The 14,189-nt window shown below is 37.4% G+C and overlaps 1 pseudogene; it reads left to right on the top strand.

Annotated features, from left to right (window-relative positions):
* The first annotated feature begins 10,974 nt into the window (after positions 1-10,974).
* LOC125919889 (small nuclear ribonucleoprotein G-like) lies at positions 10,975-11,282 on the top strand (annotated as a pseudogene).
* The last annotated feature ends 2,907 nt before the right edge of the window (positions 11,283-14,189 follow it).

Genomic DNA, 14,189 nt, shown 5'->3' with positions numbered 1-14,189 from the left:
TTATTCTTCTTCAATACTGTCCTTAGACCCGAGCAAGAGGGACATCTGCCCTAGACTCAGAACTTTATTTTTTTTTAATTTTTTAAAATTTATTAATTTATTTGAGAGAGAGAGAGACAAGGAGAGGGGCAGAGAGAGGGAGAAAGAGAATCCCAAGCAGGCTTCATGCTGCCAGCACAGAGCCTGATGTGGGACTTGAACCCATGAAGCCACGAGATCGTGACCAAGAGTCAGATGCTTAACCATCTGAGCCACCCAGGTGCTCCTAGACTCAGAACTTTAGAAGGCCCCACTCCTGTCCTTCCCCGACTGCAATCTTCCCCATGAGACAAGGAGTCTGAGGTTAAAAAGAAATGCTCCCACACATGCATTGCCTCCACTATGTATATGTGAGGGCAGGAAGTGTATAGGGACTCACTGTACCTTCTGCTCAGCAATGCTATGGACTTAACACTGCTCCAAAAAATAAAGTGTATTTTCAGTGATAGTGACAACGACAACAACAACAAAAGCTGTGCCTTTCCAGAGCCCACATAGACCTTTCTAGAACATGGTTGGGGCACTTGAGGCCCCAGAATTCCCTACCCCCACCCTCAGTGGGCCTGAGTTTATTTCCAGGCCCTGCAGCAGCCTCATTCCTGGGTCTGTCTTCCGAGGGACAAACTGTTCTGCAAATATGCCCCTCTAATCCCAAACATGCTCAAGGCAGATGGTGAGAAAATGAGTTCCTGGAGCGTCCATGTACATGCAATATACAGCTCTTTGTGGTACTTGATGGAAAAGGGACAGGATACAGACCATCTCTCCCCACAAAGTCAGTTTTCATTATGGAATTCTGAGGAGTTCTAGTATTTTAAAACTTAAAATCTCATCCCCTAGGTTGTTGTAAATTATACTTGTCAAGATAGGAACATAGAAAATATTTTATTTAATAGTTTGTTTTCTTATTTTGTGCTTTTCCAATATTTAAACACACAAGATGAGGGCCACCGTTGCGCTTTTGCTCCTGGTCCCCATTAATGTTAGGGAAAAGCCAGTTCCTTCCTAAAGCCCTACTTGGGATTCTCTCTCCCTCCCTCTCTGCCCCTCTGCCACTTGTGAACATGCTCTCTCTCTAAATATAAATAAATAAACATATTTTTTAAGTGAACCTTTCTATAGAAATAAGACCATGAGGGGATGTCTACCCCTAGATCTCCTAGGGGTAGAACAAGCAATTCCAAGAGAAATTTAGCTAGGTGGATTCCTCACTGAGAATCCAACTTCACAGGTAAAATAAATGCAAGTTTTAATCCTTCTATTTCAATAGAACAAATTGGCAGAAAATGTGGAAAATCAATATGTTCCAGTCAGAAGACAAATTATACCATGCCTTGATAGTCTTTTTCTCAGCTATTAATAGGAATAATTAATATGAACTAATGGTGGAGAGGAAATTTCTGTTAAAGAGAAATTAAAGTTTTATTCAAATGATATTCAGTCCCTATCCTCTTATATTTTAAAAAGAAAATCAGTGTGCTAGTACAAGTCTAATACTTTTTGCCTTGTTAGAATATCAAGCTAAGGGTTTTTAAAAGCATTCCATTGATTTATTCTTCCCAATCTCCTTTGTTAAAAAAAAAAGTAACAAACCTAATAAGGTATACAATGTTTCATTAGAAAACACTTGCCAAGCCTTCTAGCTATAGCAGAATGAATACAGTTCATATTTGGGAACTCCAACAGTCTTATTTGAAAAAATACAAAGGAGTGGAAACTAGTATTTGCTTTGGATACATGAAAAGCATCTGGAATAACAATTTTTAACCAAGATTATCTCCATGTGACAGTATCAAATATGGAAAGAATAAGAAAATATACTCTCAACCTTTTCTGAAAGAAAAGGAAAGCCTCATCAAAAGAAGAAAAAAGACAAGCATACATTGTTAGTTTCTATGTATATTTCTTCACCTCAAATAACCTAATGTTACTGTTTGCACCTAAACTAAAAGGCCTATAGTTTTACCCAAGTCTGAAACTTAATTTTATCAACATTTCATGCAGACAAAACTTCTGCTGATTTCATTTGGCTCCCATAGACAATATGCAACCATCCAGAAGTCATCAGCAATTCCAAACAAAGGCATTATTTGCTCAGGAGCAACAGAGGGTCCATAAGCTATATAGGAAGAGCTTATGGGCAATAATCCAACTACAATGGGGAATAGAAGTGGGGTCTTCAAACATTTTTGCTTGAGTATACAATTCAAGAACATTTACATACTGTGAAGCCCCTCCAACATTGTTAAATCTAAATATAAAAATTATCTCCATCATAAAATCTAAGTAGCAAAAGATGCAATTCTAACCTATTGTATATTTTGACATTTTAAAAATAAAATGGGTATAATGCTCTCTTAAATATCTCAAAAAGAGTGTAAATGATTTGAGGCCACCATCACTCATTCAAAAATAAACGTGAACAAGGTCTTTAGCAGTTCCTTTTTCTCTTTAAGTTCTTATTTTTTGTCACTTCCCTCGTGGAATTGTATAATGTAATATATTTCATGTTTTCCTTTTTCTCTTTAAGTTCTTATTTTTTGTCACTTCCCTCGTGGAATTGTATAATGTAATATATTTCATGTTTTCCATCTCATATCAATCACCTCTATAATATTTCTTTGTAATAAGACTATATACATTGACATTAAATGTTTCTTTCCCCTATAATCACCATGGTCTAACTATTTCATTACAAGTTTTCTGATTATCATTAGTGCTAGTCAACAGTTATTGTAAGCATCATAAAGTATTGTACATTTGCAGTATGCTAGAGTTGTAGGTAAAGGGGGTAGTGAAAAGAAAAGTAGCAGAGAAGTACAATGACTCCATGGAGATGAGTTTTCAGAAAGGATAAACATGAAAGTTTAAGATCTATACACTGACCCTCTTAAAGTTATAAAAATCCAGGTACCCACAGGGACATCTTCCTGTATCCTAGGGATTGCACCCTTGGGTTTAAAGATCTTTGAACCAGGAGAATTGACCTGAGGCTATGTTTACACAGTAAGCACATTCTTTTTACATAGACTTGTGTGCCAATTAAAAAAAACTGTTAAAGTTTTGTAATAATGCTTTTATTGAATGTTGAAAAAATTCAGCCATGAGGTACTTAGGTGGCTCAGTCGGTTAAGCATCTGACTTCAGCTCAGGTCATGATCTCACAGTCTGTGAGTTCGGGCCCTGCATCGGGCTCCGTGCTGACAGCTCAGAGCCTGGAGCCCACTTCAGATTCTGTGTCTCCTTCTCTCTCTGCCCCTCCCCCTGCCTTCTCTCTCTCTCAAAAATAAATAAACATTAAAAAACAATTTTTAAATAAAAAAAAAATCAACCCGAAAATGCATTATTATTTTTCTTTGGACTTGCTTAAGAGGCATGGTAGAGACTAATAAGGAACTAAAACCAACTTTTTGCCACTCCTGCTGATGATAGCCACCTTTTATCACTATTACAGTTTGGCCTGCAGAAGCAATTGGTTCCTTCAACCTTTCCTAGATTACTCCATGCTTAGTCAACCTACATTTGCTGGTCCAGGTGGACAGATCTCTTAGGAAAGTTATATTCCACTTCTGCAGGTCATCGACTCAATCCAGCCTGAATCTATATCTGTCTTGCAAATTTTGCTGGTGGATGTAAAGAAGCAGTTAATACATTCCAACATCCTGATTTCTTTTTTTACCTTTTCTTGTAGAGCTATGGTCTCCATTAGCATTTAGTCCACTTTTCAAATTATTGCGGATGACAGCTTTCCAAATATTCTTCCACAGCATAGTATGGTAGTCAGCTTTCCAGCATGTCTTTGTAACACTTAGCCAATGCCCACTTTGAGGTAACAAATTTTGCATTTTTAGTTCTTTATTTCTTTATTTTTATTTTAATGTTTTTATTTTTTTGAGAGAGCGGAGACAGACAGATGGACTGTGAGTAGGGTAGGGGCAGAGGGAGGCACAGAATCCTAAGCAGGCTCCAGGCTCTGAGCTGTCAGCACAGAGCCCTATGTGAGGCTAGAACTCACAAACCATGAAATCATGACCTGAGCCGAAGTCAGATGCTTAACCAACTGAGCCACCCAGGCACCCCAAAATTTTTCATTTTTTAGGATACAGGTTCAAGGGCTATAATGAAACCCAGAATAGTAGTGGTTTAAACAAAATAACTTACAGTCATGTAGCAATCCAAGTTTTAGCCAAATTGGGCTGACGTTGCAACTCCATAGTATTAGGAACCCAGGGCTCAAGTTCTCCTGGTGTTCTGCCCTGTAATTGCTCTCATCAAAGAGGTCTCCACATCATTTCCACATCTCAGATAGCAGGAGGAGAAAGGAGATGCATGGAAAGATATGTATATGACCCAGAAGTTGCACATGTTACTTACGCTCATATTCATTGGTTTGATCCTATGGCCACACCCAGTGGCAGGAGAGGCTGAGAAATGCAATCATTGGTCATGTGCTCCAGCTAAATACTCAACCACATGGAAAAGGAGAGGGGATTGGATATGGAGGGCCACTAGCAGAATCTGCTACAATGTCTACTGGAGAAGCTGAGCACACTAAGTACACAACGACACAGGGGTCATTTGGGCCACTCCTCTGAGTTAACTGCCATAGCAGTAGCGGCCACCTGACATGGTCACGTGAGATTATCTGATCAATGGTTATTTTCTGGCTTGACTGGCTGAGAATTATTCTCAAATAATAGTTCAAACTGTGTGGGATTTGTATCAGATCAAAAGAACTGCTGAGAGCTAATGGATCAATATTTTCTCAGAACCATGACTCGCTTAAAAGGACACTGAAGAAAATTTTTCCCCACATAAGGCCTTTTTTTTTCCATCTGAATGTTATATCCAGAAAAAATTTTTTTCTTTCCCTTCTTCCTTCCTTTTCTCTGTCCCTCCACCTTGTCCTTCTTGGGTTCATATTTAATAAGTAGATATAAACTACCTTATTTATGCCAGGAGCTTCACATATATACTATATAAGCCATGTAACATTCATATGAGGTAGGTATTATCCTTAATTTATAAATGAGGGAATTGTGACTTGGGGAAGTTTACTCACTAGCTCAAGATCACGTCACTAAGTTATACAACCACACTATGAGAGTGGTTTGATAGAACTTTCCAGGAAGCCATATATCTCTGTCCCAGTCTAGAAGAGGTGATATGCATATGTAACTTTATGTAACAATAGCAAACACTGCAGTCCAATAGACAAAGAAACTAATAAGTGTAACTAATTTGCAGAGCAATTTTAGACCAGATGGCAGACACTGCTTACTGTCACTCAATACAGTTTTATTCCTTCTTCCTTAATAACAGACCCTCCAATTTAGCTGTACACAAAGCTGGCCAACCTCCACTGAACCTGAATACAACCAGTGTAAGCAAAATATTTCTGTGTACCATATAGAAAGAACCCTTCAAGGAAAGAGGCATAGTTTCCATCTTCCTTTACTACTTCTGTAGGATGGAATGTAAATATGATGTTGGAGCCTGTTATGAGTTAAATTGTACCTCCCTGCAAAAATAAGATATACTGATAGCCAAATTATGGAAAGAGCCTGAATGTCCAACAATTGATTAATGGATAAAGAAGATGTGGTATGTATGTATGTATATATATAATATAATATATGTATGTGTATATATATATATACACAGATGTGATGTATGAATGTGATATATATATATACATGATGAATGGATAAAGAAGATGTGGTATGTATGTATGTGTGTGTGTATATATCTGTGTGTGTATACACACACACACACACACACACACACACACACACATAACGGAATACTACTCAGCAACGAGAAAGAATGAAATCTTGCCATGTGCAACAACACGGATGGACTGGAGGGTATTATGCTAAGTGAAATAAGTCATTCAGAGAAAGACAGTTTTCCAATGTTTTCATTTACGTGTGGAATTTGAGAAACTTAACAGAAGACCATGGGGGAAGGGGAGGAGAAAAAAATAATTTCAAACAGAGAGGGAGGCAAACCATAAGAGACTCCTAAGTACAGAGAATTGAGGGTTGATGGGGAGTGGGGGAAGGGGAAAATGGGTGATGGGCATTGAAGAGGGCACTTGTTGGGATGAGCACTGGGTGCTGTATGTAAGTGATGAATCATAGGAATCTACTCCAAAAACCGAGATCACACTGTATAGACTATATATTAGCTAAGATGACAATAAATTATCTTTTAAAAAATAATAATTAGATATGTTGAAGTTCTAACCTCAAGTACCTGTGAATGAAACCTTGTTTGGAAATAGACTTTTTGCAGTTTTAATCAAGTGAAGATAAGGTCATGAGGTTAGGCCTTAATCCAGTGTGACTGCTGTCCTCATAGGAAGAGGAAAGTTTGAACATAGACATACAGGGAGAAGCCATGTGAAGATACATCAACAGGCACAGAAAGAAGACTATGTAGAGCCATGCAGAGGGAAGACACCCATGTGATGACAAGGGCAGAGACCAGAGTGATGCATCTACAAGCTAAGGAACACCAGAGAATGCCAGCAAATGGCAGAAGCTAGAAGAAGCGAAGGAGGATTTTCTCCCCTATGTCTTTTAGAGATAATATGACCATACTTGTTAATTTCAGACTTTTAGCCTCTAAAACTGTGAAACAATAACTTTCCATTGTTGTAAGCCACCCAGTTTGTTATACTTTGTTACAGCAGCCCTAGGAAGCTAATATAGAGCCTAAGCAGTCATCTTGGATCATGAGATGGCTTGCTATGAATGTCAGAACAGCAAGAGAGAAGGAGCCTGGGGCCTTGATGACTTCATGGAAGAGAGTTCTGGACTACCTGTCTGTGGAGTTTACAAGATAAAGAAACAAATTTTAATCTTGAAGAAACAACTGTTTTGAGGTTTTTTATTACTTACAGATGAACCTAATTCTGATACAAGCCATATACCTCTCCTTCTAAGAGGTACTACAAATGGCTATGGTGTCTATTACTAGCCTTCATTGAATGTTCTGGTTCTGTATCCATTTTCTCAGTAGAAATGTTTGAGAGTGTGACAAAGCTGATTATAGGTTCTGGCTCTACCAAGGAAGACGGTGAAATTAAGGTGGCTCTTGAGGATTGCTAAGAAGCAAATGGCTACAGGGTTGAAAAATGCACTCTTTGGATTAAATATGATAGTAGCATAGCACAGTGGGTAAAAGAAAGATGGTGGCCTGAAGTACTCTTGGAATCCAAGTCCAACTCTATGCCTTACTAGCTAGCAATGTGTTTTGAGTAAGTCATTTCACATTTCTACTCCTCAGGTTCCTCATCTGTAATACAGATAAAGGAGACATGTTAAGAGAGAGAACATGAGTGGGAAGATAAGAATGACCTTATAGGACTGTTGAGATTAAATGAGAAAACACACAAAGTGCTTAACACAATTCCAGACACATAGTCAGCTCCTCCTCACCACAAGGTTTTTGCACATGTAGTTCTATTTCCGTGAATGGTTTCCTCCTCTCATTAGACTCTAGTCAAAATATACTTTTTCATGATTAATTCACATTCATGCATTACACTCAGCTTAGAGTTCATCTCTTCAGAAATGCTATCTTGGTCTCCTCTGCAAGGATTTTATGGTTTTTAATCAAAACTCTTAGTAAAATTAGATCTAGGGTCATTATTTGTGTTCTTAGTTGATTGATTTCTATCTTCCCTTCTAGACTGATACTACTCAAAATATGGTCTACTGGCCAGTGCTGGTTTGCAAACTATTTACGACTCATCCTCTAAGAGATAAATACAGAAACTAAGATTAAGTATTTAAAAACTTTTATACTAATTTGATATAGCAATTAGGGCTTATATTTTTCATGTTTGGTTTTTTTCTCATTTCCCTAGTAATTCATTTTTATTATAACTCACAAAAGTGTCCGCTCCATTGATTTTGTAACTGTTTAACTTATCTTAAAAGAAAATAACTAACAAAATGGTAGTTATAAAGCCTTCCCTCTCAATGACTACTTTAAATGAAACGACTATGCCTCCAATCAAAAGACATAAAGTGGCTAAGTGGATTAAAAATAAAGCCCAACTATATGCTGTCTACAAGAAAGCCATTTTAGATTTAAGGACACATAGAAGCCAAAAGTGAAAGGATAGGAAGTTGGTACAAACAATAACTAAAAGGGAATATGAGTGGCAATATTACATTGGACCAAGTAGACTTTAAGTGAAAAATAGTCACAAGAGACAAAGAAGGACATTATACAATCATAAAAGGAAGATACAAGAATTAGAAATATATATGTGCCCAATGTCAGAGCACCTAAGTATATATACTAAACATTGACAAAGCTGAAGGGAGAAATAAGCAGAAATACAACAATAGTAGGAGACTTCAATTCCCCATTTTCAATAATGAACAAGAACATCTTCACATAAGATAAAGAAAGAAATAGAAGGCTTGAATAACACTATAGAGCAAGTGGGCCTAACACATGTACAGAACATTGCATCCAATAACAATAGATACACATTCCTCTCAAGCACACACAAATCTTTTTCCAGGTTAGATCACATGTGAGGTCAAAAAACAAGTCTTAACAAATTTAAGAAGATTGAAATCATACCATATATCTTTCCTGACAGCAATGAAATGAAACTAGAAATCAAAAGAAAAAGGAAAATTGGAAAATTCACAAATGTGAAAATTAAACAACATACCCTTGAACAACCACTGGTTCAAAGAAGAAATCAAAAAGGAAATTAGAAAAATACCTGAGACAAACAAAAACAAAAACAAAACACACCAAATTTATGGGATACCACAAAAGCATTACTAAAACACAAGTTCATAGTGATACATGCCTACATTAAAAAAGAAGAAAGATCTCAAATAAACAATGTCCTTTATACCTCAAGGAGCTAAAAGAGAAGAAGAAGCTAAATCGAAAGGTAGCAGAAGGAAGGAAACAACAAAGAGCAAAAATAAACAAAATAGAAAATAGAAAAACAATAAGAAAAAAATCAACAAAACTAAGTGTTGTTTTTTGAAAAGATAAACAAAACTGATAAACATTTGGCTAGACTAAAAAAAAAAGAGAGAGAAGCTTCAACAAGTAAAATCAGAAATGATAGAAGAGACATTACAACTGATACCACAGAAATGACAAGAATTATAAGACATTGCTATGAACAATTATATGCCAACAAATTGGATCAGCTAGAAGAATGGACAAAGTCATAGAAACATACAACCTACTATGACTAAATCATAAAGAAATAGAAAGTATGAACAGACCTATAACCAGTAAAGAGATTGAATCAGTAATCAAAAACCTCCCAACAAAGAAAAGCCCAGAACCAGATAGCTTCACTGATTAATTCTACCAAACATTTAAAAAATTAATGCCAATCCCTTTCCAAAAAAAATTGAGGGAACCCTTCCAAACTCATTTCAAGAGGCTATCAATCAATACCTTTATACCAAAGCCAGACAAAACACCACAAGAAAATTACATGCCAAAATTCTTGGTGAATACAGATGCAAAAACCCTCAATAAAATACTAGTAAATCTAATCCAGCAGCAATTAAAATGATTATACAGCATGACCAAGTGGGATTTATCCCTGGAAAACAAGCATGTTCAATATACAAAAGTCAATTAATGAATTAATTAATGAATTAAAAAGTCATTAATTGAATAAAGAATAAAAAAGCATATGATCATCTCAAAAAATGCAGAAAAAGCATTTGAAAAAATCCAACAATGCTTTATAATAAAAACTCCCAACAAAGTAGGTGTAGAAGGAATGTACCTCAACATAATAAAGGCCATATATGACAAGCTCACAGCTAACATCATACTCAGTAGTGAAAACTGAAAGCTTTTCTCTTAAGATCATGAACAAGGCAAAGAACACCCCCAGTCTCACCACTTCTACTTAACATCGAACTGAAAATCCTAGCCAGGGAAGTTAAGCAAGAACTAGAAATCAAAGGCACCCAATTTGGAAAGAAAGAAGTAAAATGGCTCCTGTCTGCAGGCAACATGATGTTATAAATAGAAAACCCTGAAGACCCTATTAAAAAGAGAAAAAAAAAAAACCTGTTAGAACTAATAAATAAATTTGGTAAAGTTGCAGGATACAAAATCAACATACAAAAATCTTGTGTTTCTATACACGGCCAGTGAACTATCTGAAAAGGAAATTAGGAAAATAGTTCCATTTATAACAGAACCAAAAAGAATGAAATACTTAGGAGTAAATTAACTAAAGTGGTGAAAGATTTTTATACTGAAAACTACAAAACATTGTTGAAAGGAATTAAACAGACACAACACATAGGAAGACATCCTGTATTCATTGACTGCAGGGATTAATATTGTTAAATGTCAGTACTACCCAAAGTGGTCTACAGATTCAAATGCAATCTCTGACGTGGAATCTAAAAGGGGCATGTGAGGGGCGCCTGGGTGGCTCAGTCGGTTGAGCATCCAACTTCGGCTCAGGTCATGATCTCACAGTTTGTGGGTTCAAGCCCCACATCAGGCTCTGTGCTGACTGCTTGCTCAGAGCCTGGAGCCTGCTTCAGATTCTGTCTCCTTCTCTCTCTGCCCCTCCCCCGCTCACGCTTGTCTCACTCTGTTTCTCAAAAATAAATAAAATGTAAAAAAAAATTTTTTTTAATAAAATTAAAAAAAAAAGGGGGGGGCATGTGATGAATGATTTAGCTAAGGTTGAAGAGCGTGAGTGAGAGGTGGCAATGACCCAGAGGGCAACAGTTTCCTCTAACAAGACCCAGGGCTGAGTGTCCCAGGTAGATTAGCCTGGAAGGAAGATTGTTGGAAGAATCCAAGCCACTTTCCTCTAAAAAACTCTGATGTTGCTGCAGGCGTGTGAAGGAGACCATGATTTCCATTTCAAGGCCGCTCTAGGCCCACTAAACAGACACCATGAGCAAAACCCACCCTTCTGAGTTGAAAAAATTTAAGAATAAGAAGTTATCGTTAAAGTTGAACAGTAGCAGACATATCCAAGGAATACCGAGGGGATTTGATTTCTTTATGGGTCTTGTGATAGATGAATGTGTAGTGATCACAACTTGAAGCAACTGAACAGCACTGGAAAGGTGGTAATACAAGGAAGCAGTATTATCACATGAGAAACATTGGAACGAGTAGAAATAACGGCTGTGTTCAGCAGAGAAATCAATCATTTCCACATGTCTATTTTACAAAGGGCCTGTTTCACAGGGACATAAAAATTCAGGTTGTGAACATTTGTCATATTAAATTTTTTATTGAAATTGAAACACTTAAAACTCTGCTAAGATCAGGTCCAAAATCCTCTGCCTGACCTATAAAGTTCTCCCATCACTTCGTCCCAACTTAGGTTTCTCGTCACTTTACCCCAGCACCCCTTTCCCAATATGTGTTGTTCTGGAGCCACAGTAGGCCATTCGCTAATTCCTTCAGCATGCCTGGCACTTTCACAACTTTGTGCCTTTGCTCAAGCTATTCTCTGCCTGCAATGCCTCTCTTTTCCTCTCCATCCAGTGAATTCTTATCCCCATTTGTGAAGCCTTCATGGCTCACTTACTCAGATAGTTTGTCTCTCATTCCACTTCTCCACCATTACATTATATTCCAATTATTTATTTGCATGCCTGCCTTTGTGCTGAGACAGGGAGCTCCTTGAAAGCTAGTTTCAATATTCTGGTGCTTAAGCAGAATTGGCAAAAATGCAAATAGCCCATGATGCTGCATTTAAAGCAATTACAGCAGTATTTTGTCCTGCATTCTCTCTTGCTACATAATTTTATTATTTCATAATAAATCTTGAAGAAGTAGACTCATTCTTCCCAAGTTTTTCCCACAGAGAAGTTTCCAAGGTACACATTTTCCTTTTGTGAGTCTGACTCCCTAAACAAAATGACAACTGTGATAAGTGATACTAATTTTCATATGCACATGCTTATTCAACAATTTCCTGAACAAGATACTATGTTGGACATGGGGAAAGATAACAAAAAGTTAGTTTCATCTATCTTGAGAATTCACCAGATATGGTTAAGAGCAAGGAAAAAAAAGAGGGTCTCAGCTCTGATAACAGACTCATCCATGGGAGTGGGGCAGACATTTGGAACAGATTCTGAGAGCCCAGTGAGAAGACAATGCTGGGTATCTGAAACATTGCAACAAACAGTAGGTGGTAGCCCGGGAAAGTAGTCCATCAGGTGGCCTTTTCAAGGAAATAGGAACACTCCTAACCAAGAAATGCCTAATGGGTCCAGACCAGTCCTCCAGGAGCTTAAAGAAAAGCTAAGAGAGGCCGTTAAGTCAAGTCAGCAGTAGACAGACAAGTGATGCAGTCACAAGCTAAGTCTCCAGGACCAAACAAGAAGGTAATGCGTCAGATATTCAGGGACAAATTACATGCAGTGACTCAGGGCCCAGGTTTTAAGGTGGGTGGCCCATTATTAGAACGGAGGTGGTGTGCCTGAGTGGCTCAGTCGGTTAAGCATCTGACTTCTGCTCAGGTCGTGATCTCACAGTTCATGAGTTTGAGCCCTGCATCGGGCTCTGTGCTGCCAGCTCAAAGCCTGGAGCCTGCTTCGGATTCTGTGTCTCATTCTCTTGTGAGTCTGTCTCTCAAAAATAAATAATAATGTAAAAAAAAATTTTTTTTTTAAAGAAGAGAGGCACAATGTCAGAAACCAATTTGGAGAAAAATCCTGATGTTACCTTGTAGAATTCTTTAGATTACTGTTACCTCTCCTGAGTATTGGTCCTGAAGGTTAGCGTGAGGTTGCATATGTTTTGGGGTTCAATTGTAATCAGCAGTAGGGAGGAAAGTATAGCAAAATCCAGCAAACAGGGCTGGAAATTGGTCCCCGATTTCATGACTCACACTGCAAGAACAGAGGGAACAGGAAAGATGGTACCCAAGAGGAAACATGAGTTACTATATTACCAGAGGAAGATTTCATAGACACTGAGTTGGCAAAAACAAGAGCCGTTCCCTACTGTGAATTTCAACATAGTGATGCTGTCTAATGAATAAATAGTAGGAAAACTATGGTATGTATTCTGAAAGACTTTAAGCTATAGTTCCATCTAAAACCATTAACTTCTGAAGGATTCCTGTGACTTTAATGTAGTGGAAGGATTAAGTCCTTTACAGTTTGTTGAAATCTCTAAGAGAACTTTGGACTGATGATTGAACCTCACAGGTGAATGAAGTATGGGACTTGGTTGGCTCTCTCTTAATTTCCCTCTCTCTGGCTATTGAAACCTAGAGTCATATAGCTATAAGCATATACTTACAGCTTATACTATACAGTGAGGGCTTCAAGAACTTGTGACTATTTTTTCTGGTACTATCAGCTTAATCCAGCCAATTAGTGACACAAAGAATGAAGAGATAAGGAGATAACAAATGCTATTTGAGATCAAACCCAGGGTCATTGCCTATCTAGCTGAGGAGTAGAGAATGGGTTGAATCTATGACAGTAACCACCAAAGTGCCTGGAGCAATTATAGGTTTTCCTCATTAGCCAATGATATATTTTTTTTCCCCAAAATCATGCCTTCTTTTCTAATTATGAGTTGAGACCCATAAGTGGGTTGTAAAATCATTTCAGTGGGTTGGGACTAGGGTCTTAAATTATATAGAAAAAAATAAAATAGAACTGAAAAGTAGAGAAGATAAGCAAAGAGAAGAAAAAGCTTTTAGTTGTATGTGCACGTGTGTGTATATGTGTGTGTGCTGAGTTCCAATATAAAATACATTTCTCTCTGTGGCTTCCAGCTTAAAAAGTAGATACAGACTTACACATAGATATAGCTATAAACATGGAGAAAGAAACATGTAAAACAAATAGCTGGGAAAATCTCTCCAAAATACTATCACCAACCGCATGGGAGGCACTCTCCACCATAATATTCATAGGCATCTACAAAAATACAATCATAACAAAATGACTATCTTTGGCAAAACCAAGCATAACTAAAAGTTAAAACAGAGGGAACAGGTTATTTAAAGTTTGGAAGACAACTTAAAACTTAAGCTTTTAACTTCTCCAAACTTAATTTTCTCATGTTAAAAAAAAAACAACCAGGAGTGATTTAAAGAACTTCTAGGCCTTCAGAATACTTTTCTATTGTAT

Source organism: Panthera uncia, chromosome B4 (genome assembly GCF_023721935.1).
Source record: "Panthera uncia isolate 11264 chromosome B4, Puncia_PCG_1.0, whole genome shotgun sequence".
NCBI classification, from domain to species: Eukaryota; Metazoa; Chordata; class Mammalia; order Carnivora; family Felidae; genus Panthera; species Panthera uncia.
The sequence above is the reverse complement of the archived record's forward strand: the minus strand, read 5'-3'. Positions and strand labels throughout refer to the sequence as shown.